Genomic DNA, 24,445 nt, shown 5'->3' with positions numbered 1-24,445 from the left:
GTAACTCATAATCATCAACATTAACAGAAATAAACACTTGAAATAGATTACTATTTTTGTAATGACTATATAATACATGAGTTTCACTATTGAAGAACTGCAATAAATTAACTTTCATGATATTCTAATTTTGTGAGAAGCCGGTGTGTGCGCAGCTCCTTACCATGGACGTCAACGCACTTTACAGCAGCATAGCTCATAACTTAGGATTAGGCGCCATCGATGATTTTTTATCTTCTGATGACCAAATGTCGGTTATACAAAAAGAATTTTTGAAAACCACCATTTTATTCATTTTGAATAAATGTCTTCTCTTTTGAAGGTTGTATGTATCGCCAGATTAGGGGCTGCGCGATGGGGACTAGATTCGCCCCAAGTTATGCAAATTTATTCATGGGGCCTTTGAGTCTGTCTTCATCATGCAGTCCCCTCTGGCATGTGGACGGATAGCTCTCTACCATTGTTTAGATTTTTTTGGAAAAAGTGTAGTCCATTTTAAGGAGTGCTATGGATATAGAGCTCACTGCAATAGATTAGTGATAAACAAACCTTTTATTGAACCACCACATGTCTCGACAGCGGACTGCTGCCTTCCTCAGGTGGATTTACAGACAGTGTGGGAAGTGACACATTAAATAGGGGTGGTGACCAATGGGATGGGAGCATTCAATGTTGTCAATTAACCCTTTCTGTACAAGCAGTCAGCTGTCAAAAATGCAGCAATAAAACCAAGAATAAAAAATCAACAAATAGTGAAAAAATTGTCAAGAAATAAAGTGATGTAAAATATAAAATGTACAATATATAAATGCAAAAATATGCAACATATACCAATATCATGATAAAATAAAATATTAATAACAGATTATACTACAGTATAATTAATATTTTTAGATTGTTATTAATATTTTTAGATTGTGTATGAAATATTTTGTAAAAAATGTTTTGCAGGTGATTACGTGGTTGAATCACTTTTAACCCCTTTACCCCCAAGGGTGGTTTGCACGTTAATGACCAGGCCAATTTTTACAATTCTGACCACTGTCCCTTTATGAGGTTATAACTCCGAAACGCTTCAACGGATCCTGGTGATTCTGACATTGTTTTCTCGTGACATATTGTACTTCATGATAGTGGTAAAATTTCTTTGATAGTACCTGCGTTTATTTGTGAAAAAAACGGAAATTTGGCGAAAATTTTGAAAATTTCGCAATTTTCAAACTTTGAATTTTTATGCAATTAAATCACAGAGATATGTCACACAAAATACTTAATAAGTAACATTTCCCACATGTCTCCTTTACATCAGCATAATTTTGGAACCAATTTTTTTTTTTTGTTAGGGAGTTATAAGGGTTAAAAGTTGACCAGCAATTTCTCATTTTTACAACACCATTTTTTTTTAGGGACCACGTCTCATTTGAAGTCATTTTGAGGGGTCTATATGATAGAAAATGCCCAAGTGTGACACCATTCTAAAAACTGCACCCCTCAAGGTGCTCAAAACCACATTCAAGAAGTTTATTAACCCTTCAGGTGTTTAATAGGAATTTTTGGAATGTTTAAATAAAAATGAACATTTAACTTTTTTACACAAAAAATTTACTTCAGCTCCAATTTGTTTTATTTTACCAAGGGTAACAGGAGAAATTGGACCCAAAAAGTTGTTGTCCAATTTGTCCTGAGTACGCTGATACCCCATATGTGGCAGTAAACCACTGTTTGGGCGCATGGGAGAGCTCGGAAGGGAAGGAGCGCTATTTGACTTTTCAATGCAAAATTGACAGGAATTGAGATGGGACGCCATGTTGCGTTTGGAGAGCCACTGATGTGCCTAAACATTGAAACCCCCCACAAGTGACACCATTTTGGAAAGTAGACCCCCTAAGGAACTTATCTGGATGTGTGGTGAGCACTTTGACCCACCAAGTGCTTCACAGAAGTTTATAATGCAGAACCGTAAAAATAAAAAATCATATTTTTTCACAAAAATTATATTTTTGCCCCCAATTTTTTATTTTTCCAAGGGTAAGAGAAGAAATTGGACCTCAAAAGTTGTTGTCCAATTTGTCCTGAGTACGCTGATACCCCATATGTGGCAGTAAACCACTGTTTGGGCGCATGGGAGAGCTCGGAAGGGAAGGAGCACAGTTTGACTTTTCAATGCAAAATTGACAGAAATTGAGATGGGACGCCATGTTGCGTTTGGAGAGCCACTGATGTGCCTAAACATTGAAACCCCCCACAAGTGACACCATTTTGGAAAGTAGACCCCCTAAGGAACTTATCTAGAGGTGTGGTGAGCACTTTGACCCACCAAGTGCTTCACAGAAGTTTATAATGCAGAACCGTAAAAATAAAAAATCATATTTTTTCACAAAAATTATATTTTTGCCCCCAATTTTTTATTTTTCCAAGGGTAAGAGAAGAAATTGGACCTCAAAAGTTGTTGTCCAATTTGTCCCGAGTACGCTGATACCCCATATGTGGCAGTAAACCACTGTTTGGGCGCATGGGAAAGCTCGGAAGGGAAGGAGCGCCGTTTGACTTTTCAATGCAAAATTGACAGGAATTGAGATGGGACGCCATGTTGCGTTTGGAGAGCCACTGATGTGCCTAAACATTGAAACCCCCCACAAGTGACACCATTTTGGAAAGTAGACCCCCTAAGGAACTTATCTGGATGTGTGGTGAGCACTTTGACCCACCAAGGGCTTCACAGAAGTTTATAATGCAGAGCCATAAAAATAAAACAAATTTTTTTTCCCACAAAAATTATTTTTTAGCCCCCAGTTTTGTATTTTCCCTAGGGTAACAGGAGAAATTGGACCCCAAAAGTTGTTGTCCAATTTGTCCTGAGTACGCTGATACCCCATATGTGGGGGGGAACCACCGTTTGGGCGCATGGGAGGGTTCAGAAGGGAAGGAGCGCCATTTGGAATGCAGACTTAGATGGAATGGTCTGCAGGCGTCACATTGCGTTTGCAGAGCCCCTAATGTACCTAAACAGTAGAAACCCCCCACAAGTGACACCATTTTGGAAAGTAGACCCCCTAAGGAACTCATCTTGATGTGTTGTGAGAGCTTTGAACCCCCAAGTATTTCACTACAGTTTATAACGCAGAGCCATGCAAATAAAAAATATTTTTTTTTCCACAAAAATTATATTTTAGCCCCCAGTTTTGTATTTTTCCAAGGTTAGCAGGAGAAATTGGACCCTAAATGTTGTTGTCCAATTTGTCCTGAGTACGCTGATACCCGATATGTGGGGGGGAACCACCGTTTGGGCGCATGGGAGGGCTCGGAAGGGAAGGAGCATCATTTGGAATGCAGACTTAGATGGATTGGTCTGCAGGCGTCACATTGCGTTTGCAGAGCCCCTAATGTACCTAAACAGTAGAAACCCCCCACAAGTGACCCCATATTGGAAACTAGACCCCTCAATGAACTTATCTAGATGTGTTGTGAGAACTTTGAACCCCCAAGTGTTTCACTACAGTTTATAACGCAGAGCCGTGAAAATAAAAAATCTTTTTGTTTTCCCACAAAAATTATTTTTTAGCCCCCAGTTTTGTATTTTCCCAAGGGTAACAGGAGAAATTGGTCCACAAAAGTTGTTGTCCAATTTGTCCTGAGTACGCTGATACCCCATATGTTGGGGTAAACCCCTGTTTGGGCACACAGGAGAGCTCGGAAGGGAAGGAGCACTGTTTTACTTTTTCAACGCAGAATTGGCTGGAATTGAGATCGGACACCATGTCATGTTTGGAGAGCCCCTGATGTGCCGAAACAGTGGAAACCCCCCAATTATAACTGAAACCCTAATCTAAACACACCCCTAACCCTAATTCCAACGGTAACCCTAACCACACCTCTAACCCTGACACACCCCTAACCCTAATCCCAACCCTATTCCCAACTGTAAATGTAATCTAAACCCTAACCCTAACTTTAGCCCCAACCCTAACTGTAGCCCCAACCCTAACCCTAACCCTAGCCCTAACCCTAGCCCTAACCCTAACCCTAGCCCTAACCCTAGCCCTAACCCTAGCCCTAACCCTAACCCTAGCCCTAACCCTAACCCTAGCCCTAACCCTAGCCCTAACCCTAGCCCTAACCCTAACCCTAGCCCTAACCCTAGCCCTAACCCTAACCCTAACCCTAGCCCTAACCCTAGCCCTAGCCCTAACCCTAGCCCTAACCCTAGCCCTAACCCTAACCCTAGCCCTAACCCTAGCCCTAATGGGAAAATGGAAATAAATACATTTTTTTTTATTTTTCCCTAACTAAGGGGGTGATGAAGGGGGGTTTGATTTACTTTTATAGCGAGTTTTTTAGCGGATTTTTATGATTGGCAGCCGTCACAAACTGAAAGACCCTTTTTATTGCAAAAAATATTTTTTGCAATACCACATTTTGAGAGCTATAATTTTTCCATATTTTGGTCCACAGAGTCATGTGAGGTCTTGTTTTTTGCGGGACGAGTTGACGTTTTTATTGAAAACATTTTTGGGCACGTGACATTTTTTTATCGCTTTTTATTCCGATTTTTGTGAGGAAGAATGACCAAAAGCCAGCTATTCATGAATTTCTATTGGGGGAGGCGTTTATACCGTTCCGCGTTTGGTAAAATTGATAAATCAGTTTTATTCTTCGGGTCAGTACGATTACAGCGATACCTCATTTATATCATTTTTTTATGGTTTGGTGCTTTTATACGATAAAAACTATTTTACAGAAAAAATAATTATTTTTGCATCGCTTTATTCTCAGGACTATAACTTTTTTATTTTTTTGCTGATGATGCTGTATGGCGGCTCTTTTTTTGCGGGACAATATGACGCTTTCAGCGGTACCATGATTATTTATATCTGTCCTTTTGATCGCGTGTTATTCCACTTTTTGTTCGGCGGTATGATAATAAAGCGTTGTTTTTTGCCTCGTTTTTTTTTTTTTTTTCTTACGGTGTTTACTGAAGGGGTTAACTAGTGGGACCGTTTTATAGGTCGGGTCGTTACGGACGCGGCGATACTAAATATGTGTACTTTTATTGGTTTTTTTTTTTTATTTAGATGAAGAAATGTATTTATGGGAATAATATTTTTTTTTTTTTTTCATTATTTTGGAATATTTTTTTTTATTTTTTTTACACATTTGGAAAATTTTTTTTTTACTTTTTTACTTTGTCCCAGGGGGGGACATCACAGATCAGTGATCTGACAGTTTGCACAGCACTCTGTCAGATCACTGATCTGACATGCAGCGCTGCAGCCTTCACAGTGCCTGCTCTAAGCAGGCTCTGTGAAGCCACCTCCCTCCCTGCAGGACCCGGATCCGCGGCCATCTTGGATCCGGGGCTCGAGCAGGGAGGGAGGTGAGGAGACCCTCGCAGCAACGCGATCACATCGCGTTGCTGCGGGGGGCTCAGGGAAGCCCGCAGGGAGCCCCCTCCCTGCGCGGTGCTTCCCTGCACCGCCGGCACATCGCGATCATCTTTGATTGCGGTGTGCCAGGGGTTAATGTGCCGGGGGCGGTCCGTGACCGCTCCTGGCACATAGTGCCGGATGTCAGCTGCGATAAGCAGCTGACACCCGGCCGTGATCGGCCGCGCTCCCCCCGTGAGCGCGGCCGATCGGCTATGACGTACTATCCCGTCCAGGGTCAGATAAGCCCAGGGCACCTCGACGGGATAGTACGTCTAAGGTCACAGAGGGGTTAAATATATAATTTTTAGGTCAAATTTTATATTTTACGAAATGCGTAGTGGTTCAATAAAAGGTTTGTTTACCACTATTCTATTGCAGTGTGCTCCATAGCCATAGCGCTCCTTAACCCCTTTACCCCCAAGGGTGGTTTACACACGTTAATGACTGGGCCAATTTTTACAATTCTGACCACTCTCCATTTATGAGGTTATAACTCTGGAATGCTTCAATGGATCCTGATGATTCTGACAACGTTTTCTCATAACATATTGTACTTCATGATAGTGGTAAAATTTATTTGATATTACATGCGATTATTTGTGAAAAAAATGAAAATTTTTGCAATTTTCCAACTTTGAATTTTTTGCCCTTAAATCACTGACATATGTCATACAAAATACTTAATATGTAACATTTTGCATATGTCTACTTTACATCAGCACAATCTTGGAACCCAATTTTTTTTGTTACGGAGTTATAAGGGTTAAAAGTTGACCAGCAATTTCTCATTTTTACAACACCATTTTTTTTTAGGGACCACATCACATTTGAAGTCACTTTGAGGGGTCTATATGATAGAAAATACCCAAGTGTGACACCATTCTAAAAACTGCACCCATCAATGTTCTCAAAACCACATTCAAGACGTTTATTATCCCTTCAGGTTTTTCACAGGAATTTTTGGAATGTTTAAAAAAAAAATGAACATTTAACTTTTATTTCACAAAAAATTTAATTCAGCTCCAATTTGTTTTATTTTACGAAGGGTAACAGGAACATTTGGACCCCAAAAGTTGTTCCACAATTTGTCCTCAGTATGCTGATACCCCATATGTGGGGGTAAACCACTGTTTGGGTGCATGGCAGCGCTTGCAAGGGAAGGAGCGACGTTTGACTTTTCAATGCAAATTTGACTGGAATTGAGATAGGACCCCTTGTCGTGTTTGGAGAGCCCCTGATGTGCCTAAACATTGAACCCCCCCCCCACAACTGACACCATTTTGGAAAGTAGACCCCCTAAGGAACTTATCTAGATGTGTGATGAGCACTTTGACTGACCAAGTGCTTCACAGAAGTTTATAATGTAGAGCCGTAAAAATAAAAAATCATATTTTTTCATAAAAATGATTTTTTGCCCCCAATTTTTTATTTTTCCAAGGGTAACCGAAGAAACTGGACCTCAAACAGTTGTTTTACAATTTGTTCTGAGTACGCTGATACCCCATATGTGGGGGTAAACCACTGTTTGGGTGCATGGCAGTGCTCGGATGGCAAGGAGCGCCGATTGACTTTTCAAGGCAAAATTGACTGGAATTGAGATAGGACACCATGTCACATTTGGAGAGCCCCTGATGTGCCTAAACATTGAAATCCCCCACAAGTGACACCATTTTGGAAAGTAGACCCCCTAAGGAACTTATCTAAATGTGTGGTGAGAAATTTGACCTACCAAGTGCTTCACGGAAGTTTATAATGTAGAGCCCTAAAAATAAAAAATCATATTTTTTCACAAAAATGATATTTACACCCCAATATTTTTATTTTCCCAAGGATAAGAGAAGAAATTAAAAATTGTTGTGCAATTTGTCCTAAGTACAGTGATATCCCATATGTGGGGTTAAATGATTGTTTGAGCGCATGGCAGAGCTCAGAAGGGAAGGAGCGCCGTTTGGAATGCAGACTTAGATGAAATGGTCTGCAGTTGTCATGTTGCATTTGCACAGCTCCTGATGTACCTAAACACTAGAAACCCCACACAGGTGACCCGATATTGGAAACTAGACCCCCCAAGGAACTTATCTAGATGTGTTGAGAGAACTTTGAACCCCCAAGTGTTTCACTACAGTTTATAACGCAGAGCCGTGAAAATAAAACATTTTTTTTTCCCACAAAATTGATTTTTTATCCCCTAAATTTTTATTTTCCCAAGGGTAACAGGAGAAATTGGACCCCAAAAGTTGTTGTCCAATTTGTTCTGAGTACGCTAATACCCCATATGTGGGAGGGAGCCACCGTTTGGGCGCATGGCAGAGCTTGGAAGGGATGGAGCACCGTTTGGAATGCAGACTTAGATGGAATTGTCTTCAGGCGTCACATTGCGTTTGCAAAGCCCCTAATGTGCCTAAACAGTAGAAACCCCTACACGTGACCCCATATTGGAAACTAGACCCCCCAAGGAACTTATTTAGATGTTTTGTGAGAACTTTGAACCACTAAGTGTTTCACTACAGCTTATAATGCAGTGCCGTGAAAATAAAAAAATCTTTTTTTCCACAAAAAATATTTTTTAGCCCCCACTTTTGTATATTCCCAAAGGTAACAGGAGAAATTGGACCCCAAAAGTTGTTGTCCAATTTATCCTGAGTAAGCTGATACCCCATATGTGGGAGGGAACCACCGTTTGGGTGCATGGCAGAGCTCGGAAGGGATGGAGCGCCGTTTGGAATGCAGACTTAGATGGAATGGTCTTCAGGCGTCACATTGCGTTTGCAAAGCCCCTAATGTGCCTAAACAGTAGAAACCCCTACACGTGACCCCATATTGGACACTAGACCCCCCAAGGAACTTATTTAGATGTTTTGTGAGAACTTTCAACCCCTAAGTGTTTCACTACAGCTTATAATGCAGTGCCGTTAAAATAAAAAATCTTTTTTTCCACAAAAAATATTTTTTAGCCCCCAGTTTTGTATATTCCCAAAGGTAACAGGAGAAATTGGACCCCAAAAGTTGTTGTCCAATTTATCCTGAGTAAGCTGATACCCCATATGTGGGAGGGAACCACCGTTTGGGTGCATGGCAGAGCTCGGAAGGGAAGGAGAGCCGTTTGGAATGCAGACTTAGATGGAATGGTCTGCAGGCGTCATGTTGCATTTGCAGAGCCCTTGATATATCTAAACAGTAGAAACTCCCCACAAATGACCCCATATTGGAAACTAGACCCCCAAAGGATCTTATCTAGATGTGTTGTGAGAACTTTGAACCCCCAAGTGTTTCACTACAGTTTATAATGCAGAGCCGTGAAAGTCAAAAAATCTTTTTTTCCCACAAAAATTATTTTTTAGCCCCAAAATTTTTATTTTCCCAAGCGTAACAGGATAAATTGGACCCCAAAAGTTATTGTCCAATTTGTACTAAGTATGCTGATACCCCATATGTTCGGGTAAACCCCTGTGTGGGGAGAGCTCGGAAGGGAAGGAGCACTGTTTTACTTTTTCAACACAGAATTGGCTGGAATTGAGATCGGATGCCATGTTGCATTTGAAGAGCCCCTAATGTGCCTAGACAGTCGAAACCCCCCATTCGAACTGAAACCTTAACCCAAACACACTCCTAACCCTAACAAGAGGGACCGTTAGCCTGGCTCTCCTCCCTACACAAGCACTACCACACAAGACAAGACCCAAGGTGCAGATTATGCAAAGAAACCTCAGAAACAGTCCAACACATAGTGGCAGAATGCAAAGCAGCAGGAACAGCGTATACCAAACACCACAACCAAGTAGCAGGAATTGTATACAGGAACATCTGCACAGGATATTGGCTAAGTCCCCCTAAGTCCAGGTGGGAGACGCTAGAAAAAGTGGTGGAGAATAAGAGGGCTAAAATTCTGTGGGACTTCAAGATTAGAGATGAGCGAATATTTCAATGTTCAGTTCAGATTACAATAGCCGAGTTTGCAATATTCGCCAATTAATTTGTCAAATATTCGCGGAACAAAGTCGAATGCCATTCATGTCAATGGGAGGCAAAAACAAAACGCATGCACAACACCTTATAATGGCCCCAAATGCTGCCAAAACACATCAAATGAGGGAAAGACACCAGGAAAGTGGCATCAATTCACCCACAGTACAAATTGTAGCATGGCACTGCAGTTATCAGCCAAGCATGACGTATCGGGGTCTGGGACAGCATTTACAGCTTTCAAGTGAATGTCACAGTAAGACGAGGTGGGTGAGGAATCGGTGTAGGCCTCCTTTGCTGTGAGCAATGATACCACATTTAACACCTCTACCTGCTTTCATGCTGAGCCATACTCAAAATATCAGTTTTGTACATTACAACTGTCTGAAAAATTTAAGGGTAGTAACACGGGTAGTTGAGTCCAAGGAAATGGAGGCCTGACGGTCTCAAAGGCCTACTGCTACAGGCAACACGCATGAACGCATAAAGGAGACCCAATCAGGAGTATTCACATTTAAACAAATTAGGGCTTTACACCACAGAAGTGGCATAAATTTCACAAGAGTGGAAATAGTATAATAGGGACCAAAAGGTCTTCCACTACACCAAATCCAGCAGATGGACACCCAACCTGGAGTTTTCACATATTAAAACATGATGGCCTGACACCAACAAAGTGGAATAAATGATATGAGAACAGAAATTGTATAATTGGGACCGAAACATCTTCCACTACAGCCAACCCAGCAGATATAGACCAACCATTACTGTTTACATTTCAACAAATTTGTGTTAACATCAGCAGCAGCCACAACAGGCACAGAATCCACACTAAAGATATCACAGAGTGCAGTTACGTGACATTAATGCATCACACTAAAAAATGCAAAATCACCTAGTCTGTACAGTCTGCGATTTGGTCCAATCCATCCCTAATGGTATTGATATTCAGTTCTAGATACTACTGCACCATCCTCTCCATTTGTTCACCACGTGCAAGACTTGGACTCTGTTGTGCTGGTGCATGAGCTGGTCTAAAAAAGTGTCAAACAACTCGCAGAAATTGCTTCTTCCACTTACACCACTGCTGCTGCTGCCAATGTTTTGGCATTGATGTACCGGAGGTTGGAAGTCTACAGCTGTGATGTGAACTGTGTGCTTCACTGCTGTCTTGGGGAAAAACTCTCTTAAGGTTGTGAAAAAAGCGTGTTTCGATACTCCAGCATCCGCGGATCCCTTTCCAGGGTGACAAGCATCTGGCAAAATTTGGTTTTATAATGTGGATCTAACAGAGTGGCAAACCAGTAATCAGCAGTATTCATAATCATGACTATACGGGGATCATGTTCCAGATAGTGCAGCAAGAAGGCACTCATATGTCGGTTTTATCATTCCAGTCATCATCATCATCTTTCTGACTGGAATCACATCAGTTTTATCATTCACCTATAAGTGCTTGTGCACGTGCCGTGACACACTGTGGAGTTAACCCCGATACAGGTCTGTAACCTCTCTTTGCTGAGTCTACCTCTTTCTGTAAGCTATCAAAAGACACTGCCGAGTGCTCTTAAAGCTCCAGGCCCAAATCACATCTCAGCATCTAAGTGTGAACTGTAATTGTTGTGGACTATCCATGAAAGACTGTTCCCTATTTGTTCTAAGTTATAATTCCCGTTCCTGCTGAAGTAAAAGCAACTGTTATCCCTAAGACCGGTGTGTGTCATAATTCCTGCAGCTGCGGACACCGTGTAGGGGTGGATAGCAGGGAACGTTCGGCCTGGTCATTACATTTGTGCTGCTAGCCTTGGGGTTTCCAAGACTTGAGGAGAAGTGAATGCCCCCACAGCCACCAGAGTCACCCAGTGCCCAGTCAGTGAGACATCACATCCATGCCAATGCTTACAGTATTTTTTTGCTTTATAAGACGCACCTGATTATAAGACGCACCCCCAAATTTGGTGAAGAAAAAGAGAAAAAAATAATTTTATGTTAAATGGGAGTATGTCTTATAATGCCAGTGTCCATCTTACAAATGATATGCAGTATATGTCCCTCATCCAGGTATCTATAATAGGCGATCTAATAACCATGTATAAGTATATAAGGGGACAATACAAATATCTCGCTGAGGATCTGTTTATACCAAGGAAGGTGACGGGCACAAGGGGGCATTCTTTGCGTCTGGAGGAGAGAAGGTTTTTCCACCAACATAGAAGAGGATTCTTTACTGTTAGGGCAGTGAGAATCTGGAATTGCTTGCCTGAGGAGGTGGTGATGGCGAACTCAGTGGAGGGGTTCAAGAGAGGCCTGGATGTCTTCCTGGAGCAGAACAATATTGTATCATACAATTATTAGGTTCTGTAGAAGGACGTAGATCTGGGTATTTATTATGATGGAATATAGGCTGAACTGGATGGACAAATGTCTTTTTTCGGCCTTACTAACTATGTTACTATGTTACTATGTTACTATATAACCCCCATCCAGGCACATGGCCCACCTGTGCTGGCACATTGCCCCCTGAGCTGCCGACACATTGGCACATTACCCCCTTGTGCTGGCACACTGGCACATTGCCCCTTGTCCTGCTGGCACATTGCCCCCTTGTGCTGCTGGCACATTTCCCCCTGTGCTGCTGGCACACTGCCCACCTGTGCTGCTGACACACTGCCCCTTGTGCTGCTGGCACAATGGACATTGCCCCATTGTGCTGGCACACTGGCACATTGCCCCCTTGTGCTGCTGGCACATTGCCTCCCTGTGCTGCTGGCACACTGCCCCCATCCCATCCTGGATAGACCCCCCGGTCACTATATGCCCCCCTGCTGGCATGCACATGCCCCCCCAGTCACTATATGCCCCCCTGCTGTCACGCACATGATAAAATAACAAACATTTAACTCAACTCCTGATGATGGCTTTGTGCTCCCAGCTCCTCGGTTGTGCTTCTGGCTTCCCGGGCATCGGATCATGTGTCCTGGGCACACAGTGATGTCATCACATGATCGGATCACATGATCAGATGTCGGCACAGACCCAGGATGACCCATGGGGAAACTGCGAGCACAGAGCCATCATAGAAGGTGAGTTAAGTGTTTGTTATTTTATCATGTGCGTGACAGCAGGTGGGCATATAGTGACTTGGGGGGCATATTCTTGATGGGAGGGGGGAAGTGCCTGCACATGCAATATGCGCCACTCCCCTGTCAACCAACTCGGCGCAACTTAGGCACAAAGGTGATGGACAGTGGGTGCAGTGAATATTACTTGAGGCTAATGAGAGGGAGCATGTGACCTCCTGCTGTCTCTGCAGCCCACAGCCAGCCCACTACAGCCCCCTGACACCACTCAAGCACCCCCCTCCTCTACAGCATAGCACACAGATTTGGATTATAAGACGCACCCCCCATTTTCCCCAAAAATTTGGGGGAACAAAAGTGTGTCTTATAATCTGAAAAATGGGACACTTTCCAAGTGTCTGTGGCGAAATACTCCCTGGCAGACATAGATTTAGTCAAGGAATTGGTGATGTTGTCTGCGGCATCCTGGTGTGGCACAGGCACAGCTTTTTTAGAAAAGAAATGGCTCTGGAAAAGCAAAATGGCTTCTCTTCCCCCAAAAGAAAGTGAGAGAATTCTGCGCTTCCAAATCTAAATGCCCTTCTTCCTTTGAGCCCCATAGTGTGCCTAAACCACATTTAGCATCTACATGCCATTTCTGTAGCAATAAGCATATACCCTAATTTATGGGTAAATGTCTCCAGAAGCATGAGCTGGGCACAATGTACTGGTCACTACAATGTGCTGGTCACTGCAACGGCAGTTTACAATTTTCTTTCAGCAACATTCACTGCTGCTTGTTTTTGGAAAACACCCATGAAGTCTAAATTGTCACTAGGGTTGAGCGACTTTTACTTTTATAGGATCGGGTCGGGTTTCACGAAACCCGACTTTTTCAAAAGTCGGGTCGAGTGAAATCGGCCGATCCTATAAAAAAGTCGGGGTCGGAGTCGGCCGAAACCCGAAACCCAATGCAGTGCATTGGGTTTCCAATGGTTCCCAGGGTCTGAAGGAGCGGAAACTCTCCTTCAGGCCCTGGGATCCATATTTAAGTGTAAAGTAAAGAATAAAAATAAAAAATATTGCTATACTTACCCTCTGACGCGCCCTGGTACTAACCGGCAGCCTTCCTTCCTTTGAATCAGCGCGTGAAGGGCCTTAGATGACGTCGCGGCTTGTGATTGCTCGCGCGACTGCCCATGTGACAGCTCGCCCGACCAATCACAAGCCGCGACGTCACCGAAGGTCCTTCAAGCGCTGATTCTTAGGAAGGAAGGCTGCCGGAAAGAAGCAGGGCGCATCCGAGGGTGAGTATATTCCTATTAGGTATATACTCACCCTCGGACGTGCCCTGCTTTGGACGCGCCCACTTCCGGTCACACAGAACACAGCATGACTTGGAGAGTCTGCTGAGCAGTGATATCACTGAGAAGAGTAGAAGAACGGCGCTGGACACCGGAGAGTGCAGCGGTTGGTGAGTATAATAATACACTCACACTACATTACATCCACATATGCACACATTTAATGAAAGAAAAACTTAAATCGAAGGGATTCTTTAAAGGGAATCTGTCAGCAAGTTTTTGCTACCTCATCTGAGATCAACATGTAGTAGGCAGAGACCTTGAACCTAGTGATGTGTCACTTAATTACTGGTTGCTGCAGTTCTAACGCAATCAGAAGTTTTAGATTTAGCAATGAAGCAGAGCTGAGAAACCTAACTCCGCCCACACCAGGCTCTGTGCATACAATGGCTTTAGACCCTGAGCTGCTTTTCACAGATGGAGGGGGAGTCTGGAGGCACACTGCTGTGTCTGAGCAATGAGAAGCTCCTGGTGTAAACAACCATTGCCAGTACTTTGCCAGTACTTTTACAACACTTTGGACCTTGATAAGGCTGGTTTCACATTTGCGTTTTTTGCCGCTGCTTTTTTGCGCAAAAAAACGCATGCGTTTTTTTTCCTATACTTATCATTAAAAACGCATGCGGTTTTTTGCATGCGTTTTGCCGCGTTTTTGACAACGCATGCGTCGTTTCTATGCATGCGTTTGGTTGCAGAAATGCAACATGTAGTAATTTCTAGCGGCGTTTTTTTGCCACAAAAAAACGCATGCTTTTTTTGCGGCAAAAAACATATTGCTGTCTATGTAAATGCATGCATTTTTAAGCACATGCGTTTGCATGCGTTTTTAAATGCATGCGTTTTAATAGAAAAACACAAGAATACACACTGATAAGCCAACCCCCAACCCTAACCCTAACCATAAGGGATCCTAACCCTAACCCTAAGAGTTAGGATTAGGGTTAGGATCCCTAGGGTTTGGGTTAGGGTTAGGATCCCTTAGGGTTAGGCTTAAGGTTAGGGTTAGGATCCCTTAGGGTTAGGGTTAGGATCCCTTAGGGTTAGGGTTAGAGTTAGGATCCTTTAGGGTTAGGGTTTGGGTTAGGGTTAGGGTTAGGATCCCTTAGGGTTTGGGTTAGGGTTAGGTTTAGGATCTCTAGGGTTACTAGGGATCCTAACCCTAACCCTAACCCTAGCTATTTCTGTTTATAGTGGGTTTTCTTGTTGATTTTGATGATTGGCAGCTGTCACACACTTCTCATCATGCGTTTCAAAAACGCAAATGCAGGAAAAAATGCATGTAAACGCGTCAAAGCGCCGCGTTTGTATTAAAACATGCAAAAACACATGCGTCTAAAAAACGCAGCGTTTAAACACGTTTAAACGCGTTTTTTCACCAAATGTGTTTGCGTTTAAAATGCTGCGTTTTTAAACGCAAATGTGAAACCAGCCTAAGAGAGTCATGGCTAAAATCTGTGTTTTAACCCCTACCTCATGCTGTCTTCAGATTACATAGCAAAAACCTGCTGACGAATTCCTTTTCAACCATGTCTGCTGTAAAAAGGATCCAGTGGTGTTGAATTTATAGAGTTTACTTATGCTCAAACCCAGCAATGGTAATTTTCAATAAGCCTATTAATTTAGTAGCTTTTTTTTTCTCTGCTGCAGTGGCTGCTTTACAATTACAGAATTGACAATTGTTAAAAAGTCCCTTATATAAATAATAAAAAAAAACACATTAACAGCAAGTGAAATGAAAGGAAAGTCAAAAGTAATGTTAAAAATATTTTTGAAATTGAATATTGACCTATTTACTGGATGTAATCAATCAATGTGATTTGACCTTATAAATGTTTCAGCACTGCCAATCAACCCAAATCTGTAACATAAAGGCTCTTCAATGTAGCCATCCCTGTCAAGACACAATTTCCTTTAAGGGAAAACATTTGAAAGATTCAAACAGATCTGAAGCAACAAAATAATAATACGTATGAAGGTCAAGGAAAGAACTCAAATAGTCAAATCTCTGTTCTTCCAAAATGTATCAAAATGTTTGTCAAACTGTCATCTCCCATAGCATTAAAAAATATGATCCTGGCATGGCTACTGCCGTCATTGAAGATTGAATTTCTGAAATACAATCCATTAAAAAATGAAATGCAATAAGTCATAATAGATACAGTCATAAAAATATAACAAGCAAACATAACGTCTATTTACGAGAAACCACTGAAGATTTCCGATCAGTACATGAGTTCCAGGTCATCTGTTTATTTCTATTCAGTGCTTTTGTCAATATTCAGTTAAATGTAGTTTAATTTAGCAAAAGTGTATAATGTCTCCCTGGCGATATTTATGCGCATAGAATATTTTAAGTGATTTATAACCTTTCTTCCAGTCTGAGTTATGGTGATTGAAGCGGAATCATTGTGAAGCTGTGTTACTCTTTGTGCCGTGCTTGCAGGCTCACTTATTTTCCAAAATATTCAACACAAGTCACGCTTCCCGTTCTGAATTCCGTCTCTACGGTTTATGAACAACGGTGTCACTGCTTCAGACGGAGATACATCTTTGATGAGAAACGTATGAGATTTCAGATATGATTCAAAGGATGATAACAAAGACATCATTTGGATTTCGGCATAACCCAGAGGCTTTGAATCTGGAGTCTAAGTGTACATTTAGGAAGGAAGAAGACCATGTTTGCTCACGAAAGTCTTCAGGACATCAGGGCAGGCTCAGGAAAATTATTTAATTTCTTAGCATATCCAATAAAAAATCTATAGGTCGGCGGAAGTGAATTGATAAACAAAGAGGTATTAGCTGCACACAGGACAATCACCACAATATTGTCAAATCCTAAACATATTTCATACTTTATAGTATGACATTTCTTAGCATAGTCTATGTTCCAAAAGCATCCAACATTTGTAGACTATACATTATATAAAAGGCAGATAGTTTTATTTTTATTCAATAAGCTTAATATGCAATCACCTTTTTATACCAATTACTGTAAAGGCATATAACTCAGGTAAGTGCTATTCTTCGTTTTGGCAGATAGCATTCAACCCAGTGTTATACTGTGGGGCTGTGCATGATTTCATTTTTTGGACCGAGGTGGTTCAAGTAAGAAAATCGCAGCATCCACTATTTGCCTCTGAGAATTGGATGGCACTTGCCCTTTCAATTCTATGGGTCTGTGGAAAAAAATCAGACCACACTTAGATGACATTAAACTGATGAAGGGACCTGTGTAGTCTCAAAAGCTTGCAATTCGTTACCATCTTTTCAGTTATGCATTAAAAGGTATCAATCAACGACTGAGGACTCTCAATCCTAAATATTTTTCTACTAAACTTTAGTCAAATTTTCAAGGCCTGACATTATAGAGAAGGTGGAGAAAGTTTTTTGTTTTTATCTCCACCTCTGAGAAAATTGGATCACACTCTGATCAAACGCTGAACAGCGTATGATCAGACTGTGATTAACATAATTGGACTGATTTTCTCAGATGTGGAAAAAATGGTTGTCTGCACCTGCCCGATTACTATATTATCATTGTTAGGATTCACGCACAACAACTTATACATTGGACAAGTACTATCTGATTTTTTATTATCAATGTTATTCTATGAGGCAGTGCTGATGACCGATTTTTTTTCCAATGAAATGAAATCGCAGCATGCTGGGATTTCATTTTGACATTTTTGAAGTTCATGGGTGTGCAGAAAACATCAGACTTCACTTTTATGACATCTTAGTCAGTCCAATTTCCATAGACTCACAGAATGGAGGAAATGGAGAAATTTTGTTCTCCATCTTTTCCATAAAGGGTGCTCTGATTCTCTTATCTGAGAGAATCAGATGAAACTATGCTGACACTCTAAACAAACTCTGATCACAGTTTGATCACAGTGTAATTTCCATAATCGGCCCGATTATCTCGGATGAGAGAATCTGCAGCCATCTGACCGTAGCCTTAGGCCTCGTTCACGCATTCAGTATTGGGTCAGTATTTTACATCAGTATCTGTGAGATAAAACCAGGAGTGGAGAAAACAGAGGAAAAGTAAAAGGGCTTGCTCACACTTGCGAGTAGCATCCGATAATTCTCTCATGCAAGAGAATCAGAGGCCATATACAAATAACCCTTTACTCAACTCTACTGCAAGCGTGAGCCGAATGTCATTTCACTGTGCTTAGAATTCTTTTGCATGACAGAAACGTAGCACAGGTGCTGAGGAGATGGAGAAAGTAATTTCTCCATCTCCTCTGTTGCCTGCATCCGTGGTAATCGCACTGCACTCGGATGACAGCAGATGACATCAAAGTGATCTGATTCTTGGATGCACTCGCAGCATGATGAATTGGCATGAGAAAATAATCGCAGATCTGCAATGTCCCATAGTATAACATTTGGCTGAATTCTAGCCGATAAAACATCTGATAGTACTTGGCCATGTTACAGTTAGGGCCAGAAATATTTGGACAGTGACACAAGTTTTGTTATTTTAGCTGTTTACAAAAACATGTTCAGAAATACAATTATATATATAATATGGGCTGAAAGTGCACACTCCCAGCTGCAATATGATAGTTTCCACATCCAAATCGGAGAAAGGGTTTAGGAATCATAGCTCTGTAATGCATAGCGTCCTCTTTTTCAAGGGACCAAAAGTAATTGGACAATGGACTCTAAGGGCTGCAATTAACTCTGAAGGCGTCTCCCTCGTTAACCTGTAATCAATGAAGTAGTTAAAAGGTCAGGGGTGGATTCCAGGTGTGTGGTTTTTCATTTGGAAGCTGTTACTGTGAGCAGACAACATGCGGTCAAAGGAACTCTCAAATGAGGTGAAGCAGAACATCCTGAGGCTGAAAAAAAAGAAAATAATCCATCAGAGAGATAGCAGACATGTTTGGAGTAGCAAAATCAACAGTTGGGTACATTCTGAGAAAAAAGGAATTGACTGGTGAGCTTGGGAACTCAAAAAAGCCTGGGCGTCCACGGATGACAACAGTGGTGGATGATCGCCGCATACTTAATTTGGTGAAGAAGAACTCGTTCACAACATCAAATGAAGTCCAGAACACTCTCAGTGAAGTAGGTGTATCTGTCTCTAAGTCAACAGTAAAGAGAAGACTCCATGACAGTAAATACAAAGGGTTCACATCTAGATGCAAACCATTCATCAATAACAAAAATAGACAGGCCAGAGTTAAATTTGCAGAAAAACACCTCAAGAAGCCAGCTCAGTTCTGGAAAAGTATTCTATGGACAGATGAGACAAAGATCAACCTGTACCAGAATGATGGGAAGAAAAAAGTTTGGAGAAGAAAGGGAACGGCACATGATCCAAGGCACACCACATCCTCTGTAAAACATGGTGGAGGCAACGTGATGGCATGGGCATGCATGGCTTTCAATGGCACTGGGTCACTTGTGTTTATTGATGACATAAGAGCAGACAAGAGTAGCCGGATGAATTCTGAAGTGTACCGGGATATACTTTCAGCCCAGATTCAGCCAAATGCTGCAAAGTTGATTGGACGGCGCTTCATAGTACAGATGGACAATGACCCCAAGCATACAGCCAAAGCTACCCAGGAGTTCATGAGTGCCAAAAAGTGGCACATTCTGCAATGGCCAAGTCAATCTCCAGATCTAAACCCAATTGAGCATGCATTTCACTTGCTCAAATCCAGACTTAAGACGGAAAGACCCACAAACAAGCAAGACCTGAAGGCTGCGGCTGTAAAGGCCTGGCAAAGCATTAAGAAGGAGGAACCCCAGCGTTTGGTGATGTCTATGGGTTCCAGACTTAAGGCAGTGATTGCCTCCAAAGGATTTGCAAAAAAATATTGAAAATAAAAATATTTTGTTTGGGTTATGTTTATTTGTCCAATTACTTTTGACCTCCTAAAATGTGGAGTGTTTGTAAAGAAATGTGTACAATTCCTACATTTTCTATCAGATATTTTTGTTCAACCCTTCAAATTAAACGTTACAATCTGCACTTGAATTCTGTTGTAGAGGTTTCATTTCAAATCCAATGTGGTGGCATGCAGAGCCCAACTCGCGAAAATTGTGTCACTGTCCAAATATTTCTGGCCCTAACTGTATATGCTAGTGTTACTGAACCCTAATAGAAACACGGGAACAAATTCTGCATTTTTCACCCACTCCTGGTTTTGGCTGAAATACTGACCTAATACTGACCATGTGAACGTGGCCTTAGGTCTACTCCAGTTGAGAGCTTGGCCCAGTTCTTTATTGCTAGCTGCCCCAGGGTGTATGCAGGTGATAACCACACTCAGGACATGAAACAAAAAATTATGGACCACATCTTTAGGATGCTTTCATATGCTGCACTAACACCCCAACCAAAATATTTCAGGTCAAAATGTTCTTTTCATTTACAGCAACTAAGAGCAGTTTGCCGCTGGCCAGAATTAATTATATCTTGACTCGTTTGCCAGATGCCAATAAGATCTAAAGAAACAATGTAAGGGGATATATGCACAGGTATTTCTTGTGCCATGGTTCTCACACAGATTGGTGAGATTTAAAGGTAAGTACAGTTAAAGCTCATGGAATCACAAAACTGTGACAATTACATGTGATGCCATGACAACTTGCAGCAAAGCAGCGTGCATTTGTTGCTGTACAGTTTTCGACCATACGGCACATTATTATTATTATTATTATTATTTATTGTTATAGCGCCATTTATTCCATGGCGCTTTGCATGTGAGGAGGGGTATACATAATAAAAAACAAGTACAATAATTTTAAACAATACAAGTCATATAACTGGTACAAGAGGAGTGAGGACCCTGCCCGCGAGGGCTCACAATCTACAAGGGATGGGTGAGAATACAGTAGGTGAGGATAGAGCTGGTCGTGCAGTGGTTTGGTCGATCGGTGGTTACTGCAGGTTGTAGGCTTGTCGGAGGAGGTAGGTCTTCAGATTCTTTTTGAAGGTTTCGATGGTAGGCGAGAGTCTGATGTGTTGTGGTAGAGGGTTCCAGAGTAGGGGTGATACGCGAGAGAAATCTTGTATACGATTGTGGGAAGAGGAGATAAGAGGGGAGTAGAGAAGGAGATCTTGTGAGGATCGGAGGTTGCGTGTAGGTAAGCACCAGGAGACGAGGTCACAGATGTATGGAGGAGACAGGTTGTGGATGGCTTTGTATGTCATGGTTACGGTTTTGTAGTGGAGTCTCTGGGCAATTTGGAGCCAGTGAAGGGATTGACAGAGGGGAGAGGCCGGGGAATAGCGAGGGGACAGGTGGATTAGTCGGGCAGCAGAGTTTAGAATAGATTGGAGGGGTGCAAGAGTGTTAGAGAGGAGGCCACATAGCAGGAGGTTGCAGTAGTCAAGGCGAGAGATGATGAGGGCATGGACTAGGGTTTTTGCAGATTCATGGTTGAGGAATGAACGGATTCGTGAAATATTTATATTTCTTGCCAGTATATATATATATATATATATATATATATATACCTTGTATTTAATGACATGAGATCATACAGACCAGTGTCTGATCTGATAGGACTCTGACTAATGTGATGCAGTCCTTTAGCCGGGATCAGGTTCCTATCAGTCCAATGTCTGTATGATCTCATATCAGTAAATCCAAGGTGGTAAACATGAAAACCCAATTATAAAACCTTTTATTAAAAAGAAAAAGTTGAGGATGAATATAAATCATAAATAGCCAGATAGAAGAAAATGGAAGCAGCAAATAGGTGCGTATAGAAAATCACATATGGGTGCAGGTGCCTGAATATATACTCAATCTAGACAACATGACCCCACAAGGGGAGAAAAGAAAAAGAGGAACAGAAGAGCCAGGGGGTGCACTTTCTTCTTTAGGTTGGTAATATTCTACCTCCCTATCTTTCTTATGGTTCCTTTGCTTCTGTTTCTCTCCTTTGGGTCTTGTCCAGAGAAGAGTATTTTTTAGGGTCACCTGGATACATTCAGAGAGGTATACCAATATGCTGGCCCCTATACACACCTACTAGCTGTTTCTATTTTCTTTTATTTAGCTCTTTGTCATATATATATCAGGGCTGTGCAAGTAACAGCCCACAGGCAGGGACAGACATAGACCAGAATCTAAGGAGTGAGAGCTATTGTGGGGTCTATTACACAACAAGGGAGCTAATGTGGGGGTCATTATACAGTGTGGGAGATAATGCAGGAGCCGTTATACAGTTTGAAGCCTGCTGTCGGGCCATCACACAGTGTGGGAGCTACTGTGGGGGCCATTATACAGTGTAAGGACTACTGTGGGGGCCTGGAAAGAGTTTGGGGCTACTGTGAGAGCACAAAGAAGACATTTTACTATGTAGGGGCACAGTGGTGGCATTATTATGTAGGGGCACAGTGGTGGCATTACTATGTGAAGCAGTAAGAGGAGCATTGCTTTTGTACCACACAGCAGGTGCAGTAATAGGGACACCTATGGCAGCAGTGGCTCAGTATTGGGGTATCAGGTGCAGTAATAGGGACACATATGGCAGCAGCGGCTCAGTATTGTGGTATCAGCTGGATGAGATGTTTGTGCAGGTTGTGGATAGATATGGACGATGCTGGAAATGTGAGAAGTCATATGTATCTTTGTTGTAATCTCGGTAGATGGCTCCTGGCTGGAGAAGCTGTCATGTCGGTCTGGGCCCGATGGAAAAGATGGGAAAAGTGAACGACTCTATTATTATTATTTATTATTATTATACATTTTTATAGCGCCATTTATTCCATGGCGCTTTACATGTGAATACGAGGCAAATATAGACAAATACATTAAACATGAGCAGATAACAAGGCACATGGGTACATAAGGAGGGAGGACCCTGCTCGCGAGGCATTACAGTCTGCAGGGGATGGGTGATGAAACACTAGGAGAGGGTAGGGCAGGTTGTGCGGCGGTTCAGTAACTTCAGGATCACTGCAGGCTGTAGGCTATAAAGGCACAGATGATTGGCCTCGGGGAGACCAAAACATCCAACACCGCGGAGACACCATCACGTGTTTCTCAATGCAGTGATTCCAGAACACTGCCCCCATCCCTTATGGGAAATATGCAGATGCATGTAAAGAAGCTGCGGAGACACCATCACGTGTTTCTCGATGCAAGCAGTGAATAGCCAGGCCTTTCCCCGGGAAGGAACAACCACGGGAAGGGCAGCATCCTATGAAGGAAAGCCATTTATGCCAAGCATGGTATCCATCCACAGACAGCTGTTTCGGGGTTTTTGCCCCTCATCAGTGTGGAGTAGGAATCTGGCTATTAGGAGCAGTGCCTAGTAAAAAGGCTATAAAGGCACAGATGATTGGCCTCGGGGAGACCAAAACATCCAACACCGCGGAGACACCATCACGTGTTTCTCAACGCAGTGATTCCAGAACACTGCCCCCATCCCTTATGGGAAATATGCAGATGCATGTAAAGAAGCTGCGGAGACACCATCACGTGTTTCTCGACGCAAGCAGTGAATAGCCAGGCCTTTCCCCGGGAAGGAACAACCACGGGAAGGGCAGCATCCTATGAAGGAAAGCCACCTATGCCAAGCATGGTATCCATCCACAGACAGCTGTTTCAGGGTTTTTGCCCCTCATCAGTGTGGAGTAGGAATCTGGCTATTAGGAGCAGTGCCTAGTAAAGAGGCTATAAAGGCACAGATGACTGCAGGCTGTAGGCTTGTCGGAAGAGGTGAGTCTTCAGGTTCTTTTTGAAGGTTTCTATGGTGGGCGAGAGTCTAATGTGTTGGGGTTGAGAGTTCCAGAGTATGGGGGAAGCACGGGAGAAGTCTTGGATGCGGTTGTGGGAAGAAGAGATGAGAGGGGAGTAGAGAAGGAGGTCTTGAGAGGATCGGAGGTTGCGTGTAGGTAGGTATCGGGAGACCATGTCACAGATGTATGGAGGAGACAGGTTGTGGATGGCTTTGTATGTCATTGTGAGGGTTTTGAACTGGAGTCTCTGGGCGATAAGAAGACAGTGAAGGGCTTGACATAGGGGAGAGGCTGGGGAATAGCGGGGAGACAGGTAGATTAGTCGGGCAGCAGAGTGTAGGATGGATTGGAGTGGTCCCAGAGTGCTAGAGGGGAGTCCAGAGAGTAGGAGGTTGCAGTAGTCGAGGCGGTAGATGATAAGGGCATGCACTAGCGTTTTAGCAGTGTTGCGGTCAAGGAAAGCACGGGTATGGGAAATATTTTTGATTTTGAGACGGCAGGAGGAGGCAAGGGCTTGGATATGTGGCTTGAAAGAGAGGGCAGAGTCGAGGATCACCCCGAGGCACCGGGCGTGTGGGACTGGGGAAAGTGAGCAGCCATTGACATTGATGAATAGGTCTGGTGGAGGGGTAGAGTGAGATGGGGGAAAGATGATGAATTCTGTTTTGTCCATGTTCAGTTGTAGAAAGCAAGCAGAAAAGAAGGCTGAAATAGCAGACAGACAGTGCAGGATTTTGGTAAGTAAGGAGGTGAGGTCAGGTCCGGATAGGTAGATCTGCATGTCATCAGCATAGAGATGGTACTGCATACCGTGGGATTCTATGAGCTGTCACAGGCCGAAAGTGTAGATGGAGAAGAGTAGGGGTCCTAGAACAGAGCCTTGAGGAACACCGACTGACAAGGGGCGAAGTG

Source organism: Ranitomeya imitator, chromosome 4 (assembly GCF_032444005.1).
Source record: "Ranitomeya imitator isolate aRanImi1 chromosome 4, aRanImi1.pri, whole genome shotgun sequence".
Classification (NCBI taxonomy): domain Eukaryota; kingdom Metazoa; phylum Chordata; class Amphibia; order Anura; family Dendrobatidae; genus Ranitomeya; species Ranitomeya imitator.
Note: the sequence above shows the minus strand (reverse complement) of the source record.